Consider the following 8,224-nt stretch of genomic DNA (forward strand, 5'->3'; position numbering starts at 1 on the left):
GTACATACAGGGATAAGGATAGTATTACATAGAACTGACAGTGACGGCGGTGCTGTACATACAGGGATAAGGATAGTATTAAATAGCACTGACAGTAATGGCGGCGCTGTACATACAGGGATAATGATAGTATTATTACAAAGCACTGACAGTGACGGCGGCGCTGTACATACAGGGATAAGGATAGTATTATTACATAGCACTGACAGTGACGGCGGCGCTGTACATACAGGGATAAGTATAGTATTATTACATAGCACTGACAGTGACGGCGGCACTGTACATACAGGGATAAGGATAGTATTATTACATAGCACTGACAGTGACGGCGGCGCTGTACATACAGTGATAAGGGTAGTATTATTACATAGCACTGATAGTGACGGCGGCGCTGTACACACAGGGATAAGGATAATATTATTACATAGCACTGACAGTGACGGCGGCGCTGTACATACAGTGATAAGGATAGTATTATTACATAGCACTGACAATGACGGCGGCGCTGTACATAAAGGGATAAGAATAGTATTATTACATAGCACTGACAGTGATGGCGGCGCTATATATACAGGGATAAGAATAGTATTATTGCATAGCACTGACAATGACGGCAGCGCTGTACATACAGGGATAAGAATAGTATTATTACATAGCACTGACAGTGATGGCGGCGCTGTACATACAGGGTAAGGATAGTATTATTACATAGCACTGACAGTGACGGCGGCCCTGTACATACAGGTATAAGGATAGTATTATTACATAGCATTGATAGTGACGGCGGCGCTGTACATACAGGGATAAGGATAGTATTATTACATTGCACTGATAGTGACGGCGGCGCTGTACATACAGGGATAAGAATAGTATTATTACATAGCACTGACAGTGACGGCGGCACTGTACATACAGGGATAAGGATAGTATTACATAGCACTGACAGTGACGGCGGGGCTGTACATACAGGGATAAGAATAGTATTATTGCACAGCACTGACAGTGACGGCGGCGCTGCACATACAGGGTTAAGGATAGCATTATTACATAGCACTGACAGTGACGGCGGCGCTGTACATACAGGGATAAGGATAGGATATACTAAACCGACACACTTTATTCGAGCAAATACCCAGTATGTACCTGGCAGATACCTGGAATGGGCCGCTCCTCACCTCTGACAAGCCCCATTGCGTTTGCCTTCCCAGCCTGGGTTCATGCCTGGCTGACGGACGGCTGATCTGTTAAATGATAATGATTAGGATTTAATAGGCTGCAATGCTTCGCGTGTCTACCAGATGGCATAAATTCATGAATTGTAATGCAGTATATATATATATATATATACTGTGCAGTATTGCAGCCAGCGGGAATAAAATGCTTCAATCCCTGCCTGGAAAATAACCCAATGCACTCGGGCAGAAAACAGTCACAAACCTCAATACACCCGGGTATACCCGAATTCGTGGGACTAGCCGAGCTCGAATAAAGTGTGTCGCCAGTGTATAAGACAGTACTGACAGTGACGCTTATCCCTGTATGTACAGTGCCGCGGTCACTGTCAGAGCTATGTAATAATACTATTCTTATCCCTGTATGTACAACGCCGCCATTACTGTCAGTGCTATGTAATTGTACATACAGGGATAAGGATAGTATTACATAGCACTGACAGTGACGGCGGCGCTGTACATACAGGGATAAGGATATTATTATTACATAGCACTGACAGTGACGGCGGCGCTGTACATGTAGGGATAAGGAAAGTATTATTACATAGCAGTGACAGTGACGGCGGCGCTGTACATACAGGGATAAGGATAGTATTACATAGAACTGACAGTGACGGCGGCGCTGTACATACAGGGATAAGAATAGTATTACATAGCACTGACAGTGACGGCGGTGCTGTACATACAGGGATAAGGACAGTATTACACAGCACTGACAGTGACGGCGGCGCTGTACATACAGGGATAAGGATAGTATTACATAGCACTGACAGTGACAGCAGCGCTGTACATACAGGGATACGGATATTATTATTGCATAGCACTGACAGTGACGGCGGCGCTGTACATACAGGGATAAGGATAGTATTATTACATAGCAGTGACAGTGACGGCGGCGCTGTACATACAGGGATAAGGATAGTATTACATAGAACTGACAGTGACGGCGGTGCTGTACATACAGGGATAAGGATAGTATTAAATAGCACTGACAGTAATGGCGGCGCTGTACATACAGGGATAATGATAGTATTATTACAAAGCACTGACAGTGACGGCGGCGCTGTACATACAGGGATAAGGATAGTATTATTACATAGCACTGACAGTGACGGCGGCGCTGTACATACAGGGATAAGTATAGTATTATTACATAGCACTGACAGTGACGGCGGCACTGTACATACAGGGATAAGGATAGTATTATTACATAGCACTGACAGTGACGGCGGCGCTGTACATACAGTGATAAGGGTAGTATTATTACATAGCACTGATAGTGACGGCGGCGCTGTACACACAGGGATAAGGATAATATTATTACATAGCACTGACAGTGACGGCGGCGCTGTACATACAGTGATAAGGATAGTATTATTACATAGCACTGACAATGACGGCGGCGCTGTACATAAAGGGTTAAGAATAGTATTATTACATATCACTGACAGTGATGGTGGCGCTATATATACACGGATAAGAATAGTATTATTGCATAGCACTGACAATGACGGCAGCGCTGTACATACAGGGATAAGAATAGTATTATTACATAGCACTGACAGTGATGGCGGCGCTGTACATACAGGGTAAGGATAGTATTATTACATAGCACTGACAGTGACGGCGGCCCTGTACATACAGGTATAAGGATAGTATTATTACATAGCACTGATAGTGACGGCGGCGCTGTACATACAGGGATAAGGATAGTATTATTACATTGCACTGATAGTGACGGCGGCGCTGTACATACAGGGATAAGAATAGTATTATTACATAGCACTGACAGTGACGGCGGCACTGTACATACAGGGATAAGGATAGTATTACATAGCACTGACAGTGACGGCGGGGCTGTACATACAGGGATAAGAATAGTATTATTGCACAGCACTGACAGTGACGGCGGCGCTGCACATACAGGGTTAAGGATAGCATTATTACATAGCACTGACAGTGACGGCGGCGCTGTACATACAGGGATAAGGATAGGATATACTAAACCGACACACTTTATTCGAGCAAATACCCAGTATGTACCTGGCAGATACCTGGAATGGGCCGCTCCTCACCTCTGACAAGCCCCATTGCGTTTGCCTTCCCAGCCTGGGTTCATGCCTGGCTGACGGACGGCTGATCTGTTAAATGATAATGATTAGGATTTAATAGGCTGCAATGCTTCGCGTGTCTACCAGATGGCATAAATTCATGAATTGTAATGCAGTATATATATATATATATACTGTGCAGTATTGCAGCCAGCGGGAATAAAATGCTTCAATCCCTGCCTGGAAAATAACCCAATGCACTCGGGCAGAAAACAGTCACAAACCTCAATACACCCGGGTATACCCGAATTCGTGGGACTAGCCGAGCTCGAATAAAGTGTGTCGCCAGTGTATAAGACAGTACTGACAGTGACGCTTATCCCTGTATGTACAGCACCGCCGTCACTGTCAGTGCTATGTAATAATACTATATTTATCCATGTATGTACAGCGCCGCCATCACTGTCAGTGGGTAGTACTTTTCTCCACCCCTGTTATTGCCACAGACTTGCCCTTTACAGGGCGCTGCCGTCACTGTCAGTGCTATGTAATACTATCCTTATCCCTGTATCTACAGCGCCGCCGTCACTGTCAGGGCTATGTAATAATAATATCCTTATCCCTGTATGTACAGCACCGCCGTCACTGTCAGTGCTATGTAATACTATCCTTATCCCTGTATGTACAGCGCCGCCGTCACTGTCAGAGCTGTGTAATAATACAATCCTTATCCCTGTATGTACAGCGCCGCCGTCACTGTCACTGCTATGTAATAATACTATCCTATCCCTGTATGTACAGCGCCGCTGTCACTGTCAGTGCTGTGTAATAATACTATCCTTATCCCTGTATGTACAGTGCCGCCGTCACTGTCAGTGCTATGTAATAATACTATACTTATCCCTGTATGTACAGCGCCACCGTCACTGTCAGTGCTATGTAATAATACTATCCTTATCCCTGTATGTACAGCGCCGCCATCACTGTCAGTGCTATGTAATAATACTATCCTTATCCCTGTATGTACAGCGCCGCCGTCACTGTCAGTGCTATGTAATACTATCCTTATCCCTGTATGTACAGCGCCGCCGTCACTGTCAGTTCTATGTAATACTATCCTTATCCCTGTATGTACAGCGCCGCCGTCACTGTCACTACTATGTAATAATACTATCCTTATCCCTGTATGTACAGCGCCGCCGTCACTGTCAGTGCTATGCAATAATAATATCCTTATCCCTGTATGTACAGCGCCGCCGTCACTGTCAGTGCTATGTAATACTATCCTTATCCCTGTATGTACAGCGCCGCCGTCACTGTCAGTGCTGTGTAATACTATCCTTATCCCTGTATGTACAGCACCGCCGTCACTGTCAGTGCTATGTAATACTATCCTTATCCCTGTATGTACAGCGCCGCGTCACTGTCAGTGCTATGTAATACTATCCTTATCCCTGTGTGTACAGCGCCGCCGTCACTGTCAGTGCTATGTAAAAATACTATCCTTATCCCTGTATGTACAGCGCCACCGTCACTGTCAGTGCTAGATAATAATACTATCCTTATCCCTGTATGTACAGCGCCCCCTGTATGTACAGCGCCTCCGTCACTGTCAGTGCTATGTAATAATATTATCCTTATCCCTGTATGTACAGCGCTGCCGTCACTGACAGTGCTATGTAATAATACTATCCTTATCCCTGTATGTACAGCGCCGCCGTCACTGTCAGTGCTATGTAATAATACTATCCTTATCTCTGTATGTACAGCGCCACCGTCACTGTCAGTGCTATGTAATAATACTATCCTTATCTCTGTATGTACAGCACGGCCGTCACTGTCACTGCTATGTATTAATACTATCCTTATCCCTGTATGTACAGCGCCGCCGTTACAAAGCACTGACAGTGGCATTAACAGGAAGGGAGAAAAAGTACTTTCTACCCATTTTTCCCGGTCACACAAAAATGCTGAAATTCGACTTATGACAGTGACGGAGGCGCTGTACATACAGTGGTAAGGATAGTATTACACAGCACTGACAGTGACGGCGGCGCTGTACATACAGGGATAAGGATAGTATTATTACATAGCACTGACAGTGACGGCGGCGCTGTACATACAGGGATAAGAATAGTATTACATAGCACTGACAGTGACGGTGGTGCTGTACATACAGGGATAAGGATAGTATTATTACACAGCACTGACAGTGACGGCGGCGCTGTACATACAGGGATAAGGATAGTATTATTACATAGCACTGACAGTGATGGCGGTGCTATACATACAGGGATAAGGATAGTATTACATAGCACTGACAGTGACTGCGGTGCTGTACATACAGGGATAAGGATAGTATTATTACATAGCACTGACAGTGACAGTGGCGCTGTACACACAGGGATAAGGATAGTATTATTACAAAGCACTTACAGTGACGGCGGCGCTGTACATAAAACGATAAGGATAGTATTATTACATAGCACTGACAGTGACGGCGGCGCTGTACATACAGGGATAAGGATACTTTTATTACATAGCACTGACAGTGACGGCGGCGCTGTACACACAGGGATAAGGATAGTATTATTACACAGCACTGACAGTGACGGCGGCGCTGTACACACAGGGATAAGGATAGTATTACATAGCACTGACAGTGACGCGGCGCTGTACATACAGGGATAAGGATAGTATTACATAGCACTGACAGTGACGGCGGCGCTGTACATACAGGGATAAGGATAGTATTACACAGCACTGACAGTGACGGCGGCGCTGTACATACAGGGATAAGGATAGTATTACATAGCACTGACAGTGACGGCGGCGCTGTACATACATGATAAGAATATTATTATTACATAGCACTGACAGTGACGGCGGCGCTGTACATACAGGGATAAGGATAGTATTATTACATAGCAGTGACAGTGACGGCGGCGCTGTACATACAGGGATAAGGATAGTATTACATAGAACTGACAGTGACGGCGGCGCTGTACATACAGGGATAAGGATAGTATTTCATAGCACTGACAGTGACGGCGGTGCTGTACATACAGGGATAAGGATAGTATTACACAGCACTGACAGTGATGGCGGCGCTGTACATACAGGGATAAGGATAGTATTACATAGCACTGACAGTGACGGCGGCGCTGTACATACAGGGATAAGGATAGTATTACATAGAACTGACAGTGACGGCGGCGCTGTACATACAGGGATAAGGATAGTATTACATAGCACTGACAGTGACGGCGGCGCTGTACATACAGGGATAAGTATAGTATTATTACATAGCACTGACAGTGACGGCGGCGCTGTACATACAGGGTTAAGGATATTATTATTACACAGCACTGACAGTGACAGCGGCGCTGTACATACAGGGATAGGATAGTATTATTACATAGCAGTGACAGTGACGGCGGCGCTGTACATACAGGGATAAGGATAGTATTAATACACAGCACTGACAGTGACGGCGGCGCTGTACATACAGGGATAAGGATAGTATTATAACATAGCACTGACTGTGACGGCGGCGTTATACATACAGGGATAAGAATTGTATTATTACATAGCACTGACAGTGACGCAGCGCTGTACATACAGGGATAAGGATAGTATTACATAGCACTGACAGTGACGGCGGTGCTGTAGATACAGGGATAAGGATAGTATTACACAGCACTGACAGTGACGGCGGTGCTGTACATACAGGGATAAAGATAGTATTACACAGCACTGACAGTGACGGCGGCACTGTACATACAGGGATAATGATAGTATTACATAGCACTGACAGTGACGGCGGCGCTGTACATACAGGGATAAGGATATTATTATTGCATAGCACTGACAGTGACGGCGGCGCTGTACATACGGGGATAAGGATAGTATTATTACACAGCACTGACAGTGACGGCGGCGCTGTACACACAGTAATAAGGATAGTATAACATAGCACTGACAGTGACGCGGCACTGTACATACAGGGATAAAGATAGTATTACATAGCACTGACAGTGACGGCGGCGCTGTACATACACGGGTAAGGATAGTATTACACAGCACTGACAGTGACGGCGGCGCTGTACATACAGGGATAAGGATAGTATTACATAGCACTGACAGTGACGGCGGCGCTGTACATACAGGGAAAAGGATATTATTATTACATAGCACTGACAGTGACGGCGGCACTGTACATACAGGGATAAGGATAGTATTATTACATAGCAGTGACAGTGACGGCGGCGCTGTACATACAGGGATAAGGATAGTATTACATAGAACTGACAGTGACGGCGGCGCTGTACATACAGGGATAAGGATAGTATTACATAGCACTGACAGTGACGGCGGTGCTGTACATACAGGGATAAGGATAGTATTACACAGCACTGACAGTGACGGCGGCGCTGTACATACAGGGATAAGGATAGTATTACATAGCACTGACAGTGACGGCGGCGCTGTACATACAGGGATAAGGATAGTATTATTACATAGCACTGACAGTGACGGCGGCGCTGTACATACAGGGATAAGAATAGTATTATTACATAGCACTGACAGTGACGGCGGAGCTGTACATACAGGGATAAGGATAGTATTACATAGGACTGACAGTGACGGCGGGGCTGTACATACAGGGATAAGAATAGTATTATTGCACAGCACTGACAGTGACGGCGGCGCTGCACATACAGGGTTAAGGATAGCATTATTACATAGCACTGACAGTGACGGCGGCGCTGTACATACAGGGATAAGGATAGGATATATAAGACAGTACTGACAGTGATGGCGGCGCTTATCCCTGTATGTACAGCGCCGCCGTCACTGTCAGTGCTATGTAATAATACTATCCTTATCCCTGTATGTACAGCGCCGCCATAACTGTCAGTGGGTAGAAAGTACTTTTCT

The sequence above is a fragment of the Ascaphus truei genome, chromosome 3 (assembly GCF_040206685.1).
Source record: "Ascaphus truei isolate aAscTru1 chromosome 3, aAscTru1.hap1, whole genome shotgun sequence".
In the NCBI taxonomy this organism is placed as follows: domain Eukaryota; kingdom Metazoa; phylum Chordata; class Amphibia; order Anura; family Ascaphidae; genus Ascaphus; species Ascaphus truei.